The 27,197-nt window shown below is 42.0% G+C and overlaps 1 protein-coding gene across 1 annotated transcript in view; it reads left to right on the forward strand.

The window, feature by feature from the left end:
* Positions 1 to 18,885: 18,885 nt before the first annotated feature.
* UGT8 (UDP glycosyltransferase 8) overlaps positions 18,886 to 27,197 on the forward strand; it is a 48,153-nt gene continuing 39,841 nt past the window's right edge. The window contains exon 1 of the mRNA XM_075090119.1: positions 18,886 to 19,399. The gene's annotated coding sequence lies outside the window, so the exon portion shown is untranslated. The remainder of the gene's footprint in view (positions 19,400 to 27,197) is intronic.

The raw sequence follows: 27,197 nt of genomic DNA on the forward strand, positions 1-27,197 counted from the left end.
ACCAGCAATCAACAGAGAGGGTCCTGACTTACGTTTCGAATGGACAGTATTGCCACAAGGCATGAAGAATAGCCCTACTCTGTGTCAACTTTTCGTAGATGCTGCATTAAAAGACGTGCGGCAGCAATGGCCGGACACTATAATTTACCATTACATGGATGACATCTTGTTTGCGCAACAACAACCCTTCTCGGCACAGCAAGAATTATATTTACAGCAACAGCTCCAGCTACACGACCTAGTAATCGCAGCAGAGAAGGTTCAACGTTCGCCAGTATGGAAATACCTCGGATGGCGCATCAGTGACTCTCAAGTCCAAGGTGGATACCCAGTAGATGGGTAAAGGCTATGCCTAATGAACAGAAGAACGAAATCTGCAAAGTGACAGGAGACAGTGAAGACGTATGACTGCACCGGTAGAGGTAGCCAGGATACGGATAGAATGTCCCCAATGTAATAAGTGCCGGCCCTGGGTACTAAGAGAGTGTCATAGCTGTCAACAGCGCGGGTGGGTAAGAACCCATCGAGCTAGGGGGTGGTGTGACAGTTGCTACTATCACCCATTACAGACACATAAGGTTTTAATTATCGCAGGCCACGAAATGACGATATGAATTGCACACCCTTGACTGGATTAGACAAATCAATAGTACTCCCGTTAGTCATCGTAAGTATCGTGATAAGAATCACCGAGGGCATGTACATACCGCCCCAGCCAAAACAGAATGTATGGGTTACCCTGGCAAATCTAACAGGCCAAGATTCCATCTGCCTATCATTGTCATCGCCAGGAAATCCCCTCTCCACCTGTTTGGTTGGAGTACCGGTTGATAATTGGACGCTAGTGATACCACAAAATACACCACACTTAGGGAGCCTTTGTGATACTCCCCAGAATTGTGTGAATAATTGGGACGGTTGGGCAGTCCATCGCCCTCAAACTAATCTCGAGCCACAAGAGCTTGAGCTATTGGGTTCTTTGTCAATGGATGCTTGTTTATACTTTAATTATACGGAACGAAACCAGTCTCTTTCTTGGCCTGTGAATGCCACCCTAAGTGTATATAAAAATGCCACTGCTTGGTGTAACTACACCTCTGCAAATATCTCACGCTCTAGCAATATGCCTATTGCGCTACCTGCAGGTTTGTTTTTAATTTGTGGAGACCGGGCTTGGCCTGGCATCCCGTCACATATAAAGGGAGGGCCTTGCTCTATAGGTCGCCTAACACTTCTTACTCCTAACACTTCAATGATTTATCAACATTATAGAAAGATGAGAAGCAAAAGGAGCACTCATAAGTTTGAGAACAGCTGTGACTCTACAGCTGAGTTTTGGAATCCGGCAAAGATCATAGCTGCTTCCTTCTTGGCTCCTGGAGTTGGTGTTGCTCAAAGCCTCACGACATTAAACAAGCTAGGGTGTTGGCTAGCTAAGCAAACAAATGCCACATCAAAGGCGTTATCTGACTTATTACTAGATGTAGGCTCTGTAAGACACGCTACGCTGCAAAACCGCGCAGCCATAGATTTTTTGCTTTTAGCCCAAGGACATGGGTGTGCTGAGTTTGAAGGGATGTGTTGCATGAATCTATCAGATCATTCGGAATCAATACATGCAAGTATTGAGAGCTTAAGAAGGAGGGTCTCAGAACTTAGGGAGGATGATCCATGGCATTGGTTTAACAGCTTGTTTAATGGATGGGGCATTGGCAATTGGATTAAGAGTATTTTGCAGATGGGACTAATGATATTTATACTGTTTATCATTGTATTAATGTGTGTTCCTTGTATATCGCAATGTATGCGACGAATGATGGAAAGAAGTATGAGTGCCGTGTTCCTTTCTCAAGGAATAAAAGAAAAAGGGGGAAATGTGGGAAACTATAGGCTTGAATCCACATGCGGGTCCCCTGATAAGTTGTTTGAGATAGAAAGCGGGCTGGAGGATTATAGGTACGCGATGGAATTAGCTTGACTACAGACCCAGTGTCAGACCCGCTGATGGAAAATTACAGAGATCAGACCCGATGATGGGAAATTACAGAGAATCTGCAAGTCACCAGGAGGAGGAAGAAAGGCGAGAGATATCTCGGCCTTGAGAGCAAAGAAGAAAGGCAGGGATGTCTCTCGGCCTTGAGAGCATCCGACAAACAACAAGGAGTTTAGGCACGAAGTACAGAAATAGACTGTTCGTTAAGGAGGTGTCGCAATCCGTATGAAGTAATTGTTGAAGCTTGTTTACAAGAGCATATAAAAGCGCTGTGACTTAAAAATAAAACTGAAGCTTGCTCTATCACTCACGTTGAGTTGGCTGCTTGCTTTCCTCGCTCGCCGCACATGAGAACTAACATAAATGTAGCCTGGCTGAGTTTTGTTGCCTAAGTGTGCTGGAAAAGAAAGTGCATCCTGTTGTACAGTTCTTCTCCACAACATGCACAATAAATAAAAAATATTAATTTGCCAAAGTTTCAGCAGGCCTTTATGATCGCTTTTTCTTCCATCAGGGCTACACCAGAAGTGAAAAGCTTTAACACACAGTTGTTTCACAAAAAATGATGCTATTTTAGTCCATAGCTGGAAGCGACAAATCTTCTGTATTTGACAAAGCCCTCGTTTCCCGATTCATAATGAAACCTTCTCCCTTTCATTACGTGGCCATTCAAAGATCTGTTAGATTGGATATGTGCCATACTGCAATGAACATTTTATATATATATTCTTGTCTGTTAACACTGTTGTGTAGATGCTCAGAACTGTAGTGAAACCACATGGTAGCATTTTGAAGCCAATATCTGATTCAATGTCTATGTAAGAAGAGTTCCTGGGCATGTTTGAAGATGTTCAGAAGGTTTAACTCAAACTAGATTTTCACTAGAAAAATGTTAATTCATTTTAAACAAACTATTTTATAACAACATACTAACAGTTTGAAATGTCTTTTGAAACCTAGAATGAATGGAAATTTATCTGTCATAGAAATTGAGCATAGGTTTTCTTTCACGCTTATACCTACAGCCTGGGACCAGGGGGTTTACAGGCTTTTGCCTCTGTGGTAAGAAGCCTTAAAGATCCTAGTCCAGGAGTCGTCGCCTGTTTTCATACACAGTCCTCTCTAAAATCCCCCATTAGACAAACAACGTTAATGATCAATAATGCAACAGTTAGTTACATTTCCATTTCCTGCACTTAGAATATTTAGTGACCCAGCAAAGCTTGCAATATATTTTTAAAGTGGAGTCAACTTCTATTATGCAGAGATTTGTTTGGAGCACCCCTAATGCCAACTGTATTCAATGGCACGAGGCACCATAGCCACTCACCAGGCAAACAAGGTATAGGAATACTGCTCTCTGCACATGTCTCCAGTTTAGTGGAAGCAGGACACTTGCTGTGCAAGAATCGCATCACTAACACAAGAAACAGGCAGCAATGCTTTCTTACTGTTTGCGCTGCTTGCTCAACTCCACATATATGGTTTGATCAACATAAGCTATAACCACACATTATACCTCAGAAGTCACTGGTAAAATAAGTTTAATTTCATGTGCATTTACTATGCAACTGAAAAGCGTTTCAGCAGCTCCCGTCTACAATTCTCAGTTGCAGCTCACTAGACAACCACCTCAATCGTCACACTCACACACTGTTTCACAGATCCCTTAAGGTTTGTGTGATAATTCACACCTAATTATAAGTTGGAGTCTATTTTTTGAGGGTTATTTCTAATCGACACTTACAGCGCATCATGGGTTGCAAAGAATTTCTGAGTCACTATCGATATCATGTCCTTACTCGTCATGTTTTGTAAAGACACTGTTTCATTATCTGCTTTGCTGACTTGACCCGACTTATTTGAGCACTTTTTGCCTCTGTCCATCTGTTCTGGCAAGAAAGCCATCAGAAAGAATCACTCCTAAGCCAAGAATTCAGATCTGGTGATAGCTCAAAGTTTCATGCTGTGAGAATGCACTCTCTTTTATAACGTAAAAAAACATTTGAGATTTTTATCCCACAGTAGGTAGAACCTGGCCCGTTTGTAATGTTTCTCTTGCTGCGTATTTTAAAGACGAGTAACCGAACCACCGTGCCTTGCTCGAACCAAAGGAGGTACCTACAGCTGTCTTTCACCCTTTTCCACATCTGTGCCTGGAAGATATATGGCGATACAATTTTACAGTATTATGGTCGAATTCACTGAAGTCTTATGCTAACAATGAATCCTATATTTAATATATATCTCTTTGCGTTATAAGAAGTAGCTGTGATAGGTAAGCATAAAACTGAGGAGTGTTTTGGCTCCCTATATTATAGGCATACTGTGTCCAGCACAGTAATAAGAACACAGCAACTTTTTTCTTTCATTGTTGATTCTTGATTATACCAGAAACGTGGTATCAGTTGGTTCGAAACTGAATGCAGGTTAGGCTGAAAATATTTCTAGAATGAACAATGTTAAAGCTGTTACTTTTATCTTTGTAATTGTGTGCTATTTTCCTGGGTCAAAAAGCACCAGGATTTCAAACCTCTTCCTATTTGAATAAGCTTAAGCTCATATTTCCCTCCCCAAATGCTCAAAAACCATTATACCATACTGTAGGACAAGTCTTTCGTGACTTATCTGTTAAGATGTTGCACTTATGTATTTGCATACTCACTGTTCCTCAGAAAACATTTCTTCCTTGATACTTTTAATGAAATTGAAAGACACCTCTGGTACTCTATAATATAACCATGATGAGAAGGGAAGGTAGTCTTATTCTGGGAGGGAGAGGGGTATTTTCAACAACCCATTCGTCAGAGGAAGGATTTGATCCACACACGACAGCAAGGTGTGACACCATCTGTTCATCACTGTGGTTGTCCATGGTAGTCAAATTTAGCCATACATAAACATTTCTTCTGTTTTGTTAAATTAAAAAAAAATAGGGTTTTTTAAAGTAGTCAAAATAAGATATTTCTTGTTTCACTGGGCTGCACTTATTCACGTTTTGTTCAGGGACCAGAACAAAGCAATTATTAGTGCAGACATGACGATGTGAATACTGCCGAAACCAGGCTGTCATATGGATACGATAAAGCAACTATTGCCAACCTTGTCACGAACATGTGCGAGTCATTTCACAGATTCTTTGATGGCTTGTCCTGACTTCCCAATGAACCCTCCATGCATAAGCGCTGTTGTATTCAGCTGCTTTTAATTCACTGCCTTCACATTCATATTCGCCATGATTTGGCACTCACGTAGTTCCTTACTTTCTGATTCTCTGTCACTTCCATCACTCTATCCCATAGCACTTGCTGCTTTTACAATAGGCAGCAGAAGCTGTCTTTTCGCTGACTGCCATCCTCGTCCTTATTTCACATCCTGCTTCTCAACTCTGCACGCATTGTTCCTTGGAAGCCACCCTTCTGGGTATGCGTCTTTTCACTGGGGAGATCGCAATATCCTTGCATCTTATTTACTAGTTAGCAGTAGGGCTAGATAGAGGAGGTGATCTGTTCCGTCATGTGTTTGGATTTTTTGAATGAAGAGATTTGTGTATATTTTTGAAACAGACTAATCCACCTCTAGAGCAGATACATGGTTCCACTGGTGCAGTACCACCTGTTTATCCGACTGTAATACAGCAATCATCTTTTACACTTACCATACAATCGTAGATCAATTCTTGGTGATCATTTCATTTGACTTAAGCTTCTAGCCAAAATAAGCAACACAGGAGGTGGGATGCAGCCAATTAGTTTCCAAATGAGAACTAGGCTGGAGAGATATCTGGGGAAATGTTCCTGAGCCTTATTTTTAGCAAAGGAAAAACAAGAGAGACTGATTTCCTGCAGAAGAAAAGCACTGAGGAAGAAACAGAACCCTATTCCTAAATCTCCCTGGGAGTTACCACCACTAGATGGTGCTTTCAAAAAGAATCCAACAACAAAAGCCAAAATACCAGCCAAGGTCAACATGCCAATACAGAGGGGAAAAAAAAAAGTACAATAAGACAAAACTAGAGGCATACCCTGTATGCCATTAAATCCTAAATTTCTGCTATGACTAGGCCACATTGTGGTTCCGTGACAGATAAAGGAAGCCTTAACACCCACTGTCACCACAACAGGGACGTGACCAACAACAATGTATTAATAAATACTCCTAGCTCTTAATTGCTTCCAACAAACAATACTGGGGCATGGAGAGAGAAAAATAAGCTAGAGCAGCCTCTGGGCAAGCAGATGTCATTTTGAGACCATAGATGTGTTGCACTGAAAGTGACCTGAAGCCATCTCAGTTACCACCTGGCATATTCCCTCCAAGTATAACACTGGATGACTGGGCTCAGTGGTCTAGGAAAAGAGGGAGAAGTTGGTGTTTGTCCTTGTGAACAGACACAAATTAAGAGAGCTTTGCTGGTTATTTGTATCATTTAGAATGTCAAACAAAAGCTTGGCAATTGCCGTTTCAACGATGTCGCATTTTCTTTCAAAAAACATCTAACACTGCTGTACAGACGTACAACTCATCCGGTTGGAAGCTTAAAGTTGCATTGTTTTGCCTTGTGCTTTAATCAGGTAATGAATAGAACATGGCACAGAAAAAGATATATGCATTTTCATTTCAGCCTTTGCACTGTCTTATTGTTTGTTTAAGCCTGTCCAACCGAGACTCCTTGCACTATACGCCCTGGTTGCATTCCATTTAAAACAAAGGCATATTTCAGGGAAGTACCTCTCACAAAGAGGTATTGATGAACCAGAAATCAGAGTCTGGACAAATGACCATTTTTCTATAAACACAGCTCTATTGTTTCAGCTTTTCTTCTCCCAGGGAATAAATATTTCATTATTCAAAGCAGTGGCTGAAAAGCAAACGACTCCTCCCTCTTCTACCAATACTCTTCCCCCACTGCTCTAGAGAAATGCAACTCAATAGTTTCTATAACACCTCTCGTGCAATATTTGTATTTTTACTCTTATCGTGTCCACAAATAAATTACTGTAAAGTTAAAAATAAAAATAAGTAGCTTCCTGCTCCTCTGTAGCCTAGATCTATGAAAGCCCGAGCCTGTTATGATGCATACAGTGATTTCTGTGACCATTTGCCCACCACGCAGTAGTTCCAGTTTGCCATTTGCATCATCTATACTTCACTTTTGGTCACGCCCTGCTACTACCAATGCCTTCATCTTCACTAATCCCGTCTCTTTTTTTTGGTTTTATTCCGTCACTCAAACTGCCTCCTCTGCAACGAGTCCTTTCAGGAGTGCTTTCTCAGCTATTTCACAGATATGAACTAAATCAAAGGGAGGAATCACTTCTGTCTTCCCTCCAGCATTTGCAGATTTCAAGATCTGATCCCAGTCGAGAACATAGTATTTAAATTCAGTCTCCAAACACTGCCCTTCTGGGAGTCGTTGTTTCCATTCCACACAAACCCCTCCATACCCAGATTTACAAATTAGTCCCAAGATTTCAGTAAGTGTGGAGGGATATTTGCACGCTACCGCCCAAAATCTACCCTCAGGCAAAGATGGAAAGAGTGCAGATGAGTAGCTTCTCTAATGCCCTGTATCTCAAGAGAAGGCTGAGGGGAGGTGTTACTGCTGCCTTCAGGTATCTAATGAAATGGCATAAAAAAGGAGCCAGGCTCTTTTTAGAAGTGCACAGTGACAGTATAAAAGGTAATGGACAAAATGGTCAACACAGTAAGACCTGATTAGATACCTGGAAAAAACCCATTACCATGAGGGCGGTCAAACACTGGAAAAGGTTGCCCATATAGGCCGTGGAATCTCCATCTTCAGGGATGCTCAAAATTCAAGTGGTCAGGCCCTGAGGACTGAAAACTACTACGATCTGCTCTGGGCAGGGTCTGGACTGGATAATCTCCAGACATACCTTCCCATCTGAATTATTTTACAAACCCCATGCTCAAGGATCTCTCCGTTACTGGCTATAGCTACTCTGGATACACAGAATTTCCAGAACTTTATTCAAAAAACATTCTCTTCTGCAGAAGGAACATTCATTAAGGCTTCCAAATACAGATGCGAAACATTTCTGTAATGGATTTTGGTATGCTTCTCCATGCACAGCACACACCCCCAAAAATCTCCGTCATTAATCACGCATGGGGGAAAAACCTAACAACCCTTTCACCACAGAGGAAGGAACAATTACATTAACTGCAAGCTGATCAAGCTTTGCTATGCCTTACCAGTTCTTCCAAAACTGCTGGTAGAACTACAATGTAGAAGGAGAGAATACTCATTAAGTGACAGAATTTCTTCCCTTGGCATACGCTTTGGATTGGCTGGTGTTCAGTCATTCCTACTAGATTAATAGGATAATGGGACAAATAAAGTTTAACAAGTCACTGCTCCAGTCATCTTGATTGTCTTGCATATATTTAACAGTCTTGAAATGAAAACAAGTATATTCAATTTCCCTTAGCAAATCTTTCAATATGTTATTCAGTGTTCCCAAGAGGGCTTTAATAACAACGTACACTGTGAGAGACTTAACTTCAATTAAATCACTGAAGGTTCAGTAAAGGACAAGGCCTGCAGACGAGCATTCATAAAAGAAGGAAAACAGAGGAAATATCATTATATGACAGCATCAACACAGAACCTGGAAGATTTCTGTCCTGGGAAACAGTGGATCTGCTCTCCCCTCCATCATGAGTTAGTGCCAACACGTTTCTGTCAGCAGTTATCTATCCATGCTACAATTCCTGTCCAATTTCGGTTTCACTGGTAGCTCATAAGCACAGATGGGGTTACATAATAACTGACTGTTTGTAAGCAGAGATATCAGTGTTGAGGAGAAAATAAATTCTTCTTATTCCTCATTTCATTTCAAGCAAAGCAAATTAGACCTCATGTTTCCTGGTTCTAGATATTGAAGGACTTCAGATTTAAAATGTATTAATGTGAATGCAGGGAAGGCTTACATCGCGCTCATCTTAGTCTCTAAACAAGGAACAGAAAATTTATGCTTGCAACTTCTTTAGAAGTAAAAAGAAGATACAAACTGCATTGCTCTAGCAGGTTTACTAAAAAGAAAACTAAGGTAACTTAGACACAGCACCTGCCTAGGATTCTTGATTATGTGATTACAACAGTGTTTAACTGTAAAGTTATAGGAAAGCACCTGCAGCTTAAAGGAAACCTTAAGTATGAGTCACTGTAGGATACGTGGAGTCATGCTTATTAAAAATTATTAATGAACTCCACAGGTCATAGACAGGAGGAAGATAAAAGCTAAGTAGTTCCATATCTAGACAACTACGTTTGAGAATGTACTGATAAAAAGACAATGCAAAGAAGATAATTTGAGAGTATTAATGCAAGACAAATTTCCCCTCCAGGAAGGGGAAAGGAAGAACAGATAGGTGGAAAATCTAAGCAGACAAAACGCTTATTCCAAAAGGAGATAACACACATTTCAGTAACGCAAAATATTAGTTGTTTTCTGCAGTTGTTTAAAACCAATTTTCTAGAGCTAGGTTGTACAGAGTATCAGCATCAGCGATACAAATATCCCACTTGTTTAAAAATAATTTCCTTGTTCTCTTTAATACTCTTACTTTAATACAATCTTTTGACATCATGCTGTTTGGAATGACAATGAAACTATTCAGTAAGTTCAAAGCTTAGCGCAGGGGATAGTCATTAAAAAATATGGACAAATGTACATATGATTATTCATGCGAGACCTTTGGCCTCAAAGAAAAATGGTAGCACGCCATTGCGGGGGGGGGGGGGGGGGGGGGAACTCCAACCCAACAGATTTCCAGTATCTACAGCTATATTAGGTATGTAACTGAAATTTTCAATTCTCTGTATAGCTTGTTGGAGCCCTAATGTACAAAGACTATTCTTTTCTCTAGTTTTGCGAGCAATGGAAACAGATTCTTGATCTTCTTAGAAGTTTCTTTCCCATCCTCCTCCTGGTATTTAGTCCGCCTCCTAAACAAAAAGGAAGAAGGCCACACTGAAAACTAAATTAATGAAAGCAGTTTAGAGACAAAAGGACTTTCAATTTGCTCTCTGTTCCAAAGCAGACTCCCCACCCTAAATGAATCATTCTGTACATTCGGGCCTACAAGCTTTCTGGTTGCTTTAAGCCCAGAGACCACATAAAATAGGTGGAAGAAGAACAGGGAAAAACCAGACATGCTAGGAAATGGTACCAGATATACTCTCAAAACCAGCTAAAGCAGTACAGAATTAATATTTGAATAATTACACTTGTATTTGTAAGAAATGGTAGAGCCAGTTGTACAGAAGGGGCTAAGTAAAGTTCTACAGCAGGTATTTCAAGAAGGGTAGTTATAAAAACAAGATTCAGCCTTAGCGGTGAACAGCTGTGGACTCTAAAGCATATTTTGATGGTGGAATTGCAGAGTATGGATGCATTTCTTAGATGTGAGTGGAAAAAATGACGCCCACTATGATGCCTGGAGCATGTAGATGTGATGAAGAAAGAGGGACTGATATTTGGTGCAAGATGAAAGAGGCTTCTGCAGCGTTCAGAAGAAAGCTTGACAGAATGCTTTTATTACCAGGGCTGCTTAAAAGCAGGGAAGATGGCAAATAGTTTGTAAGATGCACAGGAATGCACAAAGATGAATTAGGGAGGAGGAAATTCTGTCAAGATGTTTATTACTGAAGAACAAAAAGGAATAACTTTCTGGAAAGACTACTTCTCCAGATGAAACACAATAATGTCCTCTGATTTTTAAAATGGTGGATGGTGGCGATTTCAGTATGACATTCTAAGAGTATATCATAACATTTGCAGAATGAAACACACAGTTAAGCAAGTGAGGAATTTGTTTGGAATATCTGGCACAAGCGTGTTGCAGTGCCTACCCAAATATCGAGAAACAACTTCTCGGTATGTGGTAGCGATAAGGTGATTTTGACATACTTGCTATCCCACCCAACGCAAGAGCTGTAACAGGACTAACAGGCATTGCTAGTCAGGGCCTACAGCTGCTGCGAGGAATTTAATACTTGAAGTTACTGACTTAAAGTACTGCAGAGTTGTTGAGATAGGCTCATGGCACTTGAACCACCATATTCCCTCCACACTCAGTTGACTTGCATCAGTGGCCATACTTCATTAGTTTATCAGTTTTGATTAATCATGCTTGATGAGTTATTTTATTTCACATCAGTTGCTAAAAATCACTGTCCCCTACCTCTCCTAGCTTCGTACATAAACACGACAGTGTATTTATATTAAATAATTACCTGGCACTGGAACTTGAACTCGGGTTCTTTGTCCTGTACCCCTTGCAAACATCCTAAAGAGAAGGCTGAAGAGTCCTGTCCTGGTTTTTGTTCTCTCAGGTCTCATATGTCTCTAATCAGCAATTTATGATTGAAAGGCACCTCTGGCTTGAGACTATCATCCTACTATTGCAGGAACTCAGTCCTACAATGTCTTTCGTAGATTTACCAAGCTCATCTTAAAACCGGAGTACTTCTACGTCAAATGGAAATAGGTACAAAAGGCTATGGTCATTATTAGTTTCCCAAGTAGCGCCTATCAGCATGCATCTAGCACTGCCCTAGGAGACAGAAAACATGTTTTCAGACATCTAAGGAAGGAAAGACATTAACTCTTTTCTGCAGACTCCAACAATGCTTAGCAAACTTTTTCAGCCTACTGTTTAGTGTCTTTGACTACAAAGACATAACAACGCTGAGCCCAATACGGCCTATTAATCCTACCTGACCTCTGACAAGGAGGGGCCAAAAAAAGGAGAAAAAGCCTACCCACCTGCTTGAGACAGAGCAGAAAAGCAGAACTCCGTTTAAAGGAGATGAGTAACTATTTGTTTTGTCAAGCTTTGCCACTCTACAATTAAAGCTATGAATACTCTTAACCATTTATAAAACAAAACTGAACAGACACACACCATACCACACCTGTCAGTTATCCCAGTATTGAATGACCAGCTCGATCTCAGTTCAGTTAACTACTTCCTCGAGGTGCTATTGAGGTTCTACACATTTGTTCTCCTTACCTCACACAAAAGGCAAGAGTAATGAATAGAGCTAACAAGATACACAGAGCTTTTTGGGTTTGGTGGTTTTTTTAGTAGGCGTGGTAACACTGTGCTCTTATTAAGATGTCGCAAGAGCCAAACATAATAAAACACTGCTGGAGTAGTACACTTGTGTTTTGTTGCCCCATTTTTTTTTTCTTCTAACAGCAACATGTTTTAGTAGAGTATCCAAGCACTATTCATTATCTTATTTATGGCCATACACTACTAATCTTTTCTGCTTACACAGGAAAATTACATAAACCACAGCTTACCATCACATATGATTTAAGTTATAACTGTATCTGCAAGCATAATCAGTATTTCCTAAAGTCACTTATCAAGGAAATATAAAACCAAAGTACATTCAGGCATCTTGTTGGATTGATTTACTCCCTCTGCAGTCAGATTTTGAACTCAGTACTTGTTACAATATGCAGATAACACAAACTAGAAGAATGTTGGTTCTTAAAAAGCAGCTTTGCCAAGTATTTAAAAGATTTTTTTTCCTTCTAAAAGGAGATTTCATTCTAAAAGGAAATTCTAAAAGGAGTAACATTTTATAATCACTTCTTCATGTCTAACAAATTAATCAGATTAGGGAAGTCCCATCAGGTAACAGACTTTGAACACTTTTTGATACTTTAAAATGTCTAAAGGCTACCACCAATATCTGCTACATATTGTCTTCCTCAAGCTTTAAGAGATAAGACTGCCACCCTTATCTTCTGTTAAGAGGAATAAGGATGGCTATAAGTAGCATTAGTTGCACAGAGTTTAGAAGCCTGCAAAATCACAAATTACATTTGCAAACAATAAAACATTTTAAATTACAACAAAATAATACAATCTTTTAATCAAGTTAAATCCACACAGATGATTTGGGAGTTTATATGAATCTGCTTGGTCAGAAGCACTTTTCAATTTTCAGCTCTAATTTCAACTCCCAAAGAATTAAAGAAAATATCATAATTGAAGAGAAGTTTATGGATAGAAACAATAACAATAAATAAAACCTTGTGCATAATTTATGTGCAGGTTTTTTTCTACTTAGTGACTACTCTTCTGAAATTAAGGTTAAAACAAATAGTTTTGCCAAAAGGTGAACACAGACATCCATCTTGCTATTTCTACATTTTGTTTTAGAAGCATGGTGAGGAAGCGGTTATTACACAATTCAAGAAGCAATCAAGTGTGCAGTGTCAGAAGAGCAGTATTAGAACACGAGAACAATACAGACAGCTACACAGGTTTTGAACTGACTTCAGTGAATCATAGTTGAATGTGGAAGAACAAAAAGTCACCAGAATTGGTAACATAAACATCTACACCACACCTTGCCTGCCTACTATATTGCAGCCTGACATATATCTTTATTACCTTAAGACTTTAAAGTGCTCAGACACAAACATAGCTTAGGTTTCCAGAACCAAATTTTGCAAAAACACATCTCCTCCATTTACTAACAGGGGAAAAAAAACCTAAAAAGAATCTTTATATTTTCCAACTACAAGCTCATATACAAAACTCTGTTTAAAACATCACAAAACTAACAACCCCCCCCCCTCAATTCATGAGTTTGTATGCTCTCTAGTTGAGAGCTCTCAACACAAGGGATACCATATACAAAAACAAAGTCCCTCTAGGCCACAACTTAGTTTCTGCCAGTGGAAAAAGAAAACACCCTTTGAAGAGAGTCACAGCCACTTCCTGTAATCAATTCCTCTATTACTAACTCTGGACATTCAATTATTGTATTTGGACAGGTACAGGATAAAACCCTACCTTTAAAGCAGACTTACTGCCCACAAAGCTGCTCACTCCCTTTCTGAACCTCCACCAACAGCCTGCCTCTATAACGTCTTGTGGTAATTAAAAAATCAAGATCAGCTGTTTTTCTAGAAGAGCTTCCTTTCGTCTCTCTAATCTGTTTTGATACCTGTTGCAGTTAGTGTCACCTGGTTCTTGGATTACAGGATCTAGTGAATAACAGCTGTGTGTCTGTTGTCTCTACTCCCTCCATGGTCTTGCCAATCTTGGCCGTATCCTGCCTCAGCTTTTTCCTTTCCACGCAGAAGAGTTCCAGCTTCTTTAGTCTCTACTCATACAGCAGCTGCTTAATCCCCTTAAACACCTTAGATGCCCCCCCTCCCCGTACCTCCTCTAACCACAGTATATCTTTCATAACTAGGCATGGTGAAGTGGGATTAATGCTTTTAACGCTTTTCTACATGAAAGTGCTCTGAGGGTGTGGTCAACAAAAACTCAGGACAAAAACCTTCTCAGAAAGCTACAGTATTGCCAGGCAAGGAGTAATAAGAGATGAGATCTCACTTAGGTTTGTTTCTAAATGATTCCTTCTTCCTCCTTTAAAATTTCTGCTCAAGGAAACAGAACATTAGGGTTTGTAAACACACAGGCTGCGCTGAGAGAACAACTGCAGGAGCATCACAGGTTTCTCCTCTGAGTGAAAAACCCATTGAGATGCCCCATGTTCTGCTGCCACCCGGATATACATAAGTTAACTAGAAATTGCCATTTCACACTTACAAGATCCACAAAACAGCGTGATCACACAGTAGTTATTTTCTGTTGAGAAATGCCATTCACAGCTGTAAAATACAGTTATAGGGGATTGCCTACATAGGTGGAATAATTATATATACACATTATATGTACACACTATATATATATACATAAATAAAATAAGTAGTGGCAAACAAACATCACTTTTGCATTAGTGCCAATTATGAGTGATAATAAGGCCAACAGTTGCCTACAGCAAAGGCAGACTCCTCTGTAGACCTCAACTGTGTTTATGGGGAGCTGTGAACAAGGTCACAAAACCTGACAAGCAGATCTGGAAGAGATGGTTATCTGGTAACACTGTCATTAAATTAGGTAATATACATTTCAGGTTATTAGTTCCATCTGGAAAATTGGTAAGGCAACAGAACAAAAAAAGGTTATTTAAATAAATTAGTTCTGCTGCTTATGACCTTATCCCAATTAACAAGTGAAAGTAGCTAATGCTATCTTAGAGAAGTTACAAGGAAGGTTATACTCTTGAAGTACATGCAGATATAGTCAAAACAATCAAAGCACTAGGAAAAGAAAAACACTTAACTGGATGTGGATCACCCCGATCCAGAAATCTATGGGAGAAAGTACCCTCTCTTTTGCCAACAGACCAGCGCTAATCAGGCGAAAAGCACAAGGGACACTATCTTCAATTTAATTGACATACATTGTCCAGTCCAATCAAACAGATTTGAAGAAACACAAGTGTCTATATATCTATATTCTTATATTTCTACAGTCTTATGATAAACACTGTAGTGGGAAGAAAATACAACAGGAAACAGTGTTCTCCAGCTGCTGCACCCTTGCCTTCATCCAACAGAATCAAGGTCTAAATGCCTCAGAGAAATGTTTCATGTCAAGATGCGTTTCTTGTTCCTCAGGTAGTTAGAATAATTTTGATGACATCAGTGTTCAACTTAAAAGCACGTGAAATAAATTCCTCTCTTGAAATATAATATGAAGGTGTCCCTTTGGACAACATAAGAAGGTGATTCAAAAACACTTCTGAAGTGTTTGTTAGCCCCGTAAAACTTTAATGACAATTAAAAATGCTGCATATTTCTAGCATTTTGTGACTTTTCATTATTTAATTTAAATCTGATTTCCTTCTCACAATTTGGAATTCCAAGATTCCACAATTTTTGCAACACAGGATTTCTGTGTCACGTTCTGGAACTTACTGGAGAACAAAAATTCTACATTTCAGTATTGGGCTATATACCTTATATACCTTAGATTTATAATAATACTTTAATTAATAATTAATACCGTATAGTCACTGCCTCCACAGCTGGGCTGCTGTAAGTATGCAGCAAGGAGCAAATACAACAAACAGTTAAACACAGAAAAACACGCAACTACTTTGCATTATGCACACTTATTACTCTGAAAATAATCTACAGTTCACTTGCATCTCTTCAATGGTAAAAGAAGTCTATGAACATCACTATATTATTTATAAAAATAACAAGTCAGGCAATAGAAGATTGGAGCTGTCACATACAAGACATGGATATTCCAGAGGAAAATACTATTTTATCTGCCAAGACCGTACAATTTGAGTCTCTGGGAGTGCCCAATATTTCCACGAGACATTAAATTGTGACAAGATGAAACTTGGAATTACATAGTAATAATTGTATCACACAAGTTAATAATTCTGGTTTCAATTACTTTGGAAAATTACTGTGATATGGCACTTTTAAAGGTTTCCACCCAAACTGCGCTGTATCTCCGTACTTAAAACCTGCACGGAAGGGAAGGTATCAACATTTAGTACTTCTGGAGTCTTCTATACCAGGAAACCATTGAAAAGACATCAGCTACAGTCAACTTTTGAAGTTGCTTTTCCTGGACTAGTCTAAGAAAAAAAAAATCATTACAGGATGCCTAGAAAACAGTAAACTGAGACGATACTGAATGTTCAGGTTTGAAGATACTCTTCCAATCCAAAAGTCAGTCTCCCTGAGAGCAGGCGCTATTGTAACGTTAGGTACCATATATTTCAGTACTTCCCTCAAATGCAAAAAGACCATCTTGGAAAGAAATACAAAATTGTTAAATACAAAATTATACGCATATCTGGAGTTTGAAATAAAACCAGTTTTGCAATAGCACGTAACCATAACATGCAAAGACAGGAAATTACCACGTGCTTTGAGTTGAAACATTTGCACCAAAGAAAGATCACTACATCACATCACAATAAATGTACAATGTTATGAGGAAATAATTAATTCTGAACACATTAATTTTCAATAAAATGCTTTATCTGACCCACGCCAGTCTGCTGAAGACAGGAAATTGGGAAAGCAGGACATTGATAAAAACAAGCAACTCTGACTTGCTGACAGGAAAAGTAGAGGGTGGGGGGATGAATAAAAAAAGCTCCTAGAAGTAACATTCTCTCCTGAGTTAGTATTAAATAGTATACATTCAAAATGTCATTACATTCAAAATACTACCATCACTGTCAGACATTTTCAATACAACATTCCATGAAAAGACTCTTAAATGAAGTTTTTACCAAGGTCTGATAAGTAATTTTAATAAAAACTCCTCAGATAATCGCACCAATTGCTACTTCTCAGCATTGGTGCTTCCACAGCAAGAGCCGCTTTATTAAAGCTGCTACCCAAGAAACAGAAAGAATCCTCACTAACATGCAGGAGATGCCAGCGTATCTCAGAGAAGCCCGAACAAAATTTACGCTTGGCTCTGTTTGGGTTTTACTGAGTCAGTTACCGCTGGAATAAGAAGGTAGTTTAGATACGTGGAGGAGTTGAATTCATTCAACTCTTACCTATTGCTTTCAATTGGCATTACAGTTTGAAACTTATTTCGCCTGGAAGTAACACAAACTTCCAATACAGGCATGGTTCTGTGTGCTTGATTCTGGGACACTTCAGAATCTCATTTTTAAAAGCTCAATACATACCTCAAAGCCAAAGGCCGCTATTAGCTTGTAGGATTTGAGTATCACCTGCTAAAGCCTAACACCTCATTTCATGTTAACTAGATGTCAAATGGGGCACGAGATTTGAGAAACTTTAATGATTTACTTTAATGATCCTTTTAAAAAAAAAAGGATCTCAAATGAATATAATGAGAAGTTCTATGTCCCACATAAATTGGATTAATTTAAATGAAAGTGAAGTTTCATCTTCTTTTGCTAGCCACCTTTGCTATAATGTAGTTAAACTTAAAGCGTGTATTCAGTTTTCTTATCGTTAACTTACGCAAATTTCATTCACTTTCTTGTTTTGGCTGATGAAACTGAAGCCTTCAGTTTTACGAAAGGAGTAGCTTGATCTGTCAGATCAGAAGTCTGTCTGAAACTTCTTTTCCTTTAAAGTTCATTACAAAAACTTCAGTGAAAGAAACATCTGCCTTGGTAGGTCCATAAAACGCTTTTGAACTTGCAACCTAAGTAGGTGAAAAGTTTGGATTTTAAAAGGTGTGTGGCAGGCTGCGGGGCAAACCTTGTTCTTCCAAAGAACTTTTGTTGTCTGCCAGCTCTGAAATTACACTTTCATTATATAATAAGTGGATACAGCAAAAAAAAAAAACAAACAAACCAAACACCCCCACACCTAAACCACACACAGGTAAAACTAATTGGAAAATTACCATTACTATTTAAACTTCATCAGGTGAGGGCTTAGAAGGCTCTGGGTAGCTCTTTCCTGGGTTGATAGAGGATAGTAGTGGTATAGTGCTTTTAGCTAGCCTTCCCCAAGCAGGGAGCTGAGCACTTTTTGCTGCAGCATGCGAAGATAAAGGCCCGTTCATCACTCGAGTAGCCAGGATGAGCTATGTAACTGCGCTTGGCTCTCACGAAGGGGAGATGGGGGGAAATGCTTTAGAGTTTCTGAGCGCTTGGGTGGGTTGCTTTTAACCCAAGCCAGCCGGCCACGAAAGAGGAGCGGCGTGAGGGCAGGGCTCCGCGCCGGTACCCGCCGCGGCTGGCGAGGCGGGGGGGAGGATTTCTCCCGGGGTGCCGGCTTGTCAATCCTCCTCGCTTCGCAGCGCGCCCTCGAAGGCCGGGACAGCGGCGTGGGGGGCCCGGGGGGCGTGAGGGACCCCGGGGGCGCCTCAGCCGGCCCCGGCGGGGAAGCGCCTTCCCCCCCCCCCCGCCCCGGCGGCGCCTCCCGCGGCCGGACGATTGGCGGAGGGCGGCCCCGGTCCCACCCGCCAGAGGCGGGCACAGGGGACCTGCTCCAGCCGGGGCTGCCCGCCGTCCCGAGAGCCGGGGCAGTGTATGGGGCGGGAGGGCGCCCGGGGAGCCGGACGGCAGCTCTCCGCGCCGCTTGAGGGGAGCCTTTCCTCGTCTAGCCGAGAGAGCCGGTGGCAGCGTCTCCGCGGGGGCGGACGGCAGCGCCGGTGTATGCGTCCGGCGGGCGGTGGGGTGCCGGGGCGGCAGCGCGGCGGAGCGGAGCGGGGGCGGCGGAAAGTGATGAGAAGTTGAGGGGGAGGACGGAGCGAGGGTGCCTTGTCCTCCTCTCCTCGGCCCGCGCCGCAGGGGCAGCCCACCCCGCAGCAGGTGCAGCAGAGCCCGGGCGGAGGGGACAGGCGGGCCCGGCGCCGCAGCGGAGGGGAGCCGGCGGGAGCAGGGCCGTAGGCCGGGCCGGACGGAGCCGCGCAGCCCCGCTCGACTGAAGGAGAAGAGGGGGGGGGGTTCCGAAGCAGCGGTTCGCTCCGGTGTTCGGCACGTTACCAGAGGCAGCGACGCGGAGAAACGGCCCTGAAGGGAAAGCGGTGAGGGAGCTCGGGAATAACCCCCGCGGGCAGCGGGAGGGCGGCCGGGGAGGGGGGCGAGGCGGTGCCGGCGTCCCCCTCTGAGGCGGAGGGAGGCTCCCGTTTCACCTTGCTCCTCTTTTTAGTTCCCCCCTCTCCTGCTTTCTTTTCCTTCCTCCTTCCCTCCCTCCCGTAACGCAAGAGGAAGCCCCGGGCGCCTTGCATCACCCCGCGGCGGAGGGTCCGGAGTAGGGGTTGCGGTGAGCTGACTGGAAAGAAGCCGCAGGGAAAGGGGAGGCCGTGGCGATGCGGTGTCCCTGAGCAAGGGGACGGCGTGACCTGGGAGTGCGTGTGTGTGGTGTGTGTGCGTGGGGCGCCGTGTCCTTGCGGGGGTGCTGAGGGGCGTCATTTCTGGGCGGAACAGGGACCCTCTCCGCTCTTACCCTGAGGTGAGCTCGGGGCTGCCGCTGCGGGGAGAAGAAGGGTTCGGGGGCGGCGGGGAGCGCCGCCGTCCCTCGGAGAGGGTTTCTGGGCGCCGGGCACGGTACCTGTGTGGGGCGGGCGGTCTGCGCCTCAGGCGCCGCAGCGCGCGGAGGCACCGGGTGGCCCCGCGCCAGCCCCGGGGACCCGGCGCTGCCGCGCCCGGCAGGTGCCCGCGCTGCGCCTTGAGGAAGTTGAGCGCCGTGAGGAGGAGGAGGGGGCCGCAGCGCTGCCGAGGCGAGCACTGACTCGTGCTGTCCCTCAGCAGGGGACGAGGCACTTGGGAGAAGTTGGGGGGATGAAGCGAGCCGTGGCGGGAGGGGGGTGCTCGCCGCAGGCCCCGGGGGTGGGGGGCGTCTTTCGGACACTGACTTGGGCTTAGTTAAGCCTTACGTTTCGCTTTACCCCCCTTCTACCTTAACGAACCGGCGCGGTTATTCGGCCCTTGGCCTCTCTGTGAGAGGCTGTCACCGGCAGCCACCCCAAGTTATGTAAGACGGGCAGCCACGGCAGCTTGTGGACACTCAGTAATTTTTATTCTCCAGGTGCAAACTTGGAGATGTGTTGTGAGGGACCTGCGTGTGTGGCCTGGGATGTGTCTCGAGTGTGCTGTGCTGTCCGGTCCGTGAGTGTTACCTGAGTTCTGATCAAGGCTGCCTTGCCTTTGAAGGAAGAACATTGCATAATTGCTGCTGTGCTGCTCCTGTGGGCTCAGTAGAGAAGGAAACCGGTTAAGTGTAGACTTTTAAGGGAATATGGCAATAAAGTTGAGGTATTTAGAAAGGTATTAAATGCCATCTTGTCTTTTATGACTCGTTTACATACTCATCTCAGTACTGGCTATGGAACAGTATGAAATTCTTAAAAAATACGCAGCCCGTTTAGCATGCTCATCAGAGTTGCCGGGGGATGAACAGCAGTGAGTAACTTCACTATTAGAGGTCCTTGAAGGTCTTCCCCCCCCGCAAAGCCAACAGCTCGAAAGCAGTGTTCTTCTTTCACATTATGACTAGGTGACTTAGTTTTGGGAATAATTCATGTAATACCACTCCTTTCTAGACATTTATTCTAAAAATTGCCTTGGTTACGTTTTCTCTCTGAAGCTGCCTGCCTGGTTTTCCAGCAATTATCACGCAAGGTCACTTATTTATTTTAACTGAGCTAATTTTATAGCACCAACACAACATAGTATGCAATTAACCTTTACTTCATGTTTCCTTGTTTTTGTTCTTCTGTTTTGGTCATTGATCCAGGCTGAACACTGGATACCGCAGTGGCTGTTTCTTCAAAACTGCTAACTAGTTCGTGCTAGGGTCTTGTGTTCTTTCAGATAGCTTTCACACTATTGTGAAAATATTGGTTGAAATACAAGGAAATGAGTACCTGGCCTGAAATGCTTGCGTTTTGTTTTTGACTTTTGCACAATGTTTGCCATCAACAGACGGTCTTTGTAGGAAACTAGAGAAGGGAATTATTTACTTTTTGTCATATGTGTTTATTAAGTATATAGACTCTTAAGGTGAGAATCCTGTTAGAGTACTTTGTGAACACCCCTTATGTTTTATATTCTGAGTGCTCTAAGCCTTTGGGTGGTTCTGAAGCAGGAGTTGGATGGAGAAACCTGTGGGACTGACCAGGGCTTGAGGAGAGGACATCAGAGGTAATCGCTGCATCCTTGTTCTGTGCAGGGTGGTGTCACCTGAGCTCTGTAAGAGTCCTCTCCTTGCTGTGTTGGTGGAGTGGAGGGCAGCTGACTCACAGAGGAAGTGGTGACGAAGTAATGGATTGATCTTACACACTGGTGGCAACTTAGTGAATGGCTGCTAGCTGTTGTAGTTTGTTGGCAGTCGCTGCAGCTACAGCTTCGACTTGGCCTGTGGTCAAGGCAGGCTCTGCCTTAACTCCAGATGGGTACCCTAGGATAAACTTTGCTGTGTTGGTTATTGTTTAGAGAAACTGAATGTAGTCAGAACTACCAGGTTAATGACATTTCAATACCATATTTACCATATCTGAAACACTTGAGAGGTTGTTACCCAAATCATCCCTTTGGAATGACAGCTGTATTAGTCAGTTCACTTGGAGGAACTGAATTGGGGGTTAGTAAATGACAGGGGTGCTGTAGATCGTGGTAATGTGGTCTAACTTCTTTGTAAAGAAAGAGAACCTGCTGTATATAATTTGCTACAGATGGACTTGGTTGATGTCTACTGATGATTCCAGGAACAGAAAAAACCAAATTTATCCAAGTCTTCGCTGTGTGGTAGTTGTGTTACTACGTGTGCAGACGCTGGGTGAGAAGGTGGTGTGGTAAGCCTCATCACCCATAAAACAATGCCACTGAGCAGAGCTTTTGTGTATGGCCTTTTCTGTGCCTGTTGAGACTTGTACAGAGGCTGTGTCTTGCTGCACCACTCCTCCCACCACTTCAAAAATGTTTTGCAATTAAGGATACTAATAACTAACAACAATGATGCTTATTCTGACCTGATTGTTTTCTAATTGACCTTGTGGAGCATGAGCTACATTATTTCTGACTTCAGCGGCTGAGTATTTTATTGCCCACACCTACTTTCCTTTGTGTTTTATACTTTGGGTTCTTCAAAGCGCTTCTTTCCACATCACTGTTCTAGTCATGTTGCTTCCTTCAGAATAGTATGAAGAATTCACCTCTATTGTGAGTGCATTACTAGGAAAATCACACTACAGTATTAAAAGCTATTGAGGTATTTGTTGTAAGATCATATTTGAGATGCTTATTAAATGAAATACTTTTTCTCTCCAGATCCTAATTCTTAACAGAAATGCTTTTACTTCTGTTTCAGTATTAGAGTGATATGTAAGAAGAGAGTAGGATTGCGTTTGAGAAACGCTGATACATTAGAAGCAGTTGAAATCGTTTGCCTCCTTTTGTTGGGACGTTTATTCTTTGAAAAATTTTCAGCATGGATTTATCTTTTTGGGTTTGTTTTAGAAAGTATCTTTGGCCTGAAATGTGACGTTTTGATACAGCTCGAAGTGTCTGTGAATAGGTGTTGTGGAGGGCTGCTCTTACTGTTTTCCACGAAGTAACCTATGCTAGAACCATTTAATCTAATTCTCTGACCTGAAATGTGTGGTGGCTTTTTCTTTTTTACCCCCAGGACAACTTTGCTTGCAATGAATTTCCAAGACTTGTGACATGAGGTTTCTTGAACCCTTTGACAAAATATTTCTAGTGGTTTATGCCACTTGGGATGTATTTATCTTGAATGCTCAGTGTGTGAGGTCCTCTTAATCCTCCTTGTAAGGAAGAAGTCTTTAAATTGGCAGTAGCTGTGTAAAGAAAATCCCTTAGGACTTGATCACCACTCTTTTTCATTGCTAGTCCATTAAAATATTATTCGAAATACTGTTTTATGATCTAATAGAGGAATTTTCAGTTCTCCATTTTGCTGTTACATGATCGCACCATGCTATTTTTAAATTATTTTTGATTTTGCTAATCATATGAAAGATTTTCGTGCTACAGTTCCTGACTTGGAGCCAGTGTGTTGGAGTAGTAGCAAGTCCTTTCTTTTGGAAGTGTTTGAAATTTTTACTGTTGACCATAGAATTTTGTGTGTGTCCTTAATTCCTAAATACGGGAAGAGTTGTCAACACTACCTGTGGTTTTATGGCATAACTTAATTGGTTAGCTGTTACAAACAGTACACCTAATTGACTACACCTGGGCCTAAAGGGTGTTTATTAAATCCTTGGTAAGTCTTGACCTCTTTGATCAGCAGATAGTTCAGAGTTGCAAAATTGGACAGGTGAGAGTTGCAAAAAATGGTTAGAAAAAGTAGTTATAACATCATTTTCTATGATAGTTTCTCTGAAGTAGCACAGTTGTCATACATGTAACTTTATTTGTACAGGGGAACAAGCGTAGCTTGCTGCTTTGCTCTATGCTGTTCTTTTTCCCTCTGAATGGATGGTTCAGATTCATGAGAAATACGCGACTTATGACTGCTTTCCCTTCCTACTCAAGAACTAAAGAGAGAGTTAATGGGAAGTCTTGGGTCGGCATCAGTTTCTGACCTGAGGTGGAAATGAGCCTTGATGCTCTGGAGAAACACTATGCTTTTTAAAAGTCAAACCAAATAGTTGCTAAGCTTGTGTCTTGGTGTATTTAAGGGGAGGTAGCAGTGTGAACACAAAAGGTGGAGGACCCTCTGAGTTGCTTAAATTAAGACACTATATTCCACTAGAAAAAACTGTTTTCACCCATGTATCAACACCTGTCTTCAAAAAGTTATTTCATATGTTCATTATGTGTGAGGATTGAGTGCACAGCTGTAGCACAACCTTCAAACATCAAGTTCTGAAATTCAAGGCCTCAGTTGTGAAGGTTTTGATTAAAATGCAGTTACATATGCTGAATTTGATACCACCCCCCCAAGCTGAAAGTTATTTGACTTAAGTCAAATGAATAAGGTTTTGAAATTTAATGCTAAGAGCACCAGTTCATAAAATAAAGGTATTTAAATAAGAACTGTAAAAACTTCAATGAAAGTAAAGTACTAGTGTTAAAAAACCCCATGGTCAGTACTTGTCTTGTTACTTACTTGGCCTTAACTTTTTCTTTTCAGGACATCATTGTTGTCCTCCCAGTTCAATGTTTAAAATGAGAAATTCTCAAATACAGAGAAAACGTGGATATTTCCTAGTTTATACTATGAATGAGATCAAAGCAGCATATCTCTCTCAATGAAATCTGGCTTAGGAACAGGAATTTTGGCCAGAATACTGCTTTAAACGTTAGAGTAACTTACACGGTGTGTAGATGTGCAGCTCGCTTCTGAGGTGAAGCGGAAAGCGTGGTGGCAGAGCCCGCTGTGGCTGTCAAACCTAGCAGTGTAGCGGGATGCTCTTTCTGCAGCGTGCAGTGCCCGGAGAGGGAATCTACGCTCCAGAATGCAGTTGTGTGTGTCTCTGCTTGGCTACACCTGCCCTTGAACCGACTGAGAATGCAGATTTAGTTACTAACTTGAATCTGGTTTGTTTCATGGAAAATAATATTCTCCCCCAGTTTGATTTAAATATTTCCCCTCCAGTTCTGCCTCCAGTTTGATCTAAATATTTTTATTTAGGGTGAAACATAGGAAATAAGCTAGGAACAAGAATGCAAACATAAGCGATGTTGTGCCAAATACATAAATGTTTCATACTGCTGAAAATTCCATAATGAAGTACTTTTTCAAATGAGTACTTCGTTTGGTTTTTTCCCTTCTCACTTCAAAAGCTGTTACTGAGCTATAGTAGTAGTTTATGTTCTATCTCTTTCAGATAATAAGATTTAGTGCTGCTCTTAAGTGGCGTAGTTGCTAGACAATGTAGATGCTGTATGCAAGTAATTAAATGTTGACTTTGTAAGTTTGCTTGGGAAGCTGCTTCTGCCAATTTTTCATAATGCAAACAGGTGCTGAAAAGTACCTTTTTTTTTATAGCATGGGCGTGCCGAGATGTTAAACTTGTACCTTGGTAGCAGTATTTTTCTCAAGAGCATTTTTGACTAGAAGGTTGCGGCCAGTGGAGAGCTGGCAGATGCGGTTTGGCATCGGCAGCACTCGGGATAGCGTGTGCTGCAGGCAGCACTGCCTCTGCAGGAGTTACCTTTGGGGTAATGAAAGGGTTAACCACCTCTGGTGCCTGCAGAGTCAGTAGGTCAGAAGCCTTGACTAGAAGGGTCTCTGGAAGGCCTTGTACAAATTTCCAGTTAGTACAGAGTTGCTGGCAACATGAAATCATGTCAGCCGTGGCTCTTTTCCATCCAAGTCCTGAATACCTGGGAGGATGGAGGTTCCCCATCTCCTCTGGTGACCTTTTGCTGTGCCACACCCCTCTTCCAAAGGAGAAGGTTTTTCAGGTGCCAGTCTGAACTTTTTAAGCTGTAATTACTGTTGCCTCCAGCAGTGACGAACTGATAGCCAAGGAATTTGTGAAGCTAAAAGAGGTCTCTCAAGGTGGATTGCCTAAGCTGGAAACAAACGCATACTCTGATTGCTCCTGGCTTTTGTAAAAAGAGTTGTTTCTGCCAGGTTGTTGCCTGGTTACCAAGTCAGGCTTGTGTCTGTCCCTGATGGCCCTCAGCACACCAGCTGAAATAGTGTGTGTCGCTCATAGGCCGTAGGTAGTGCTGGCTGCAAATGCTCTTGTGGTGTACGAGGTGGGTCAGTTTTTCATACGGGAAGCCTGCTGTGCTGGTAGTCCGTGAAGTGAGCTACAGGCCCTGGGAATCTCGCTGCTGCTCCGCACCTTGCTGGCAAAAAAGGTGTCAATCTTGTCTGCTTTCTTATAGGGTTCTCTTTCATTAACCCTGTTATGCCTGAGTGAACTTGGAGGGGACTGTCATGGTAGTCCAAATTAAACTTGTATGCCGGCATACTCTAAATATGGAGAAAGAGTTGTTGGAGAATTAGACCCTTGATTAACCCTTGCTGGTCCTTGGAAGAATGTTATTTCCTGTCCTTGAGCTCAAAGAAACTGAACTTTGAGAGGTGTGTGTTGATGTGTATGGTGTTTGGTCCTTGGGCAGAGAAGTCTCTCATAAGTAATTGAGCATAAAATGCTGTGGGAAGCTTTGTTTACACATGGTTTTTTCCAGAAGTCTAAAGTGGAAAATTTCAGGTGGTTCAGCAAGATTTTTCTCATTTCCCAGAAAGTTCAATTTCAGTGGGTAGAAACAGACACGTGCATATGTAGAAGCACTTGATGTGCATCTGGGTGGTTTATTGATTTGTTTTGGCTTTACACCCACATCATTCTCTGTGAATCATTTTTATCTTGACCCTCTGCAACCTTTGGGTCTAGGTCTCTTTCTTAATATTTGTAAATTAACAGTGTACTTAAGTCTCAGATTGTCTTTGAAGAATCCACAAACCCTATCTTTAGACCCTTTCCTTTCTGAAGTTATAATCCGGTCTTGGTCAGCTACTGATACACAGAAACTTCCTGCCAATTTGTAGTATTTAATAATCTTTACACAGCTCCTGCAAAATGCCCTAAGTCTTTTCTTACCCCATGCTGGAGTGTAGTCTGCACCTTTTTAGAAGGTTCATGAGTTGATTTCTGTCCCCTCTTGCTCTTAGTGATGTGGTCTTGCTCTTAAAATCAGAGTCTGGGGATTAAACTAGAGAGAAAAAGTACTGTATGTAACAGCTTTATCCTTATTCTAACAACCAAATTCTACTAGGAGGTAGTTCAAAGCAGACTCTACAGAACACAAATATCTGAGAGCACAAGACAGTAATTTGCTTTGAAAACAAACCCCTGTACCTTGTGAATTTCAAAGCAGAACCTAATGATGAACAGACTG

Source organism: Phalacrocorax aristotelis, chromosome 4 (assembly GCF_949628215.1).
Source record: "Phalacrocorax aristotelis chromosome 4, bGulAri2.1, whole genome shotgun sequence".
NCBI lineage: Eukaryota > Metazoa > Chordata > Aves > Suliformes > Phalacrocoracidae > Phalacrocorax > Phalacrocorax aristotelis.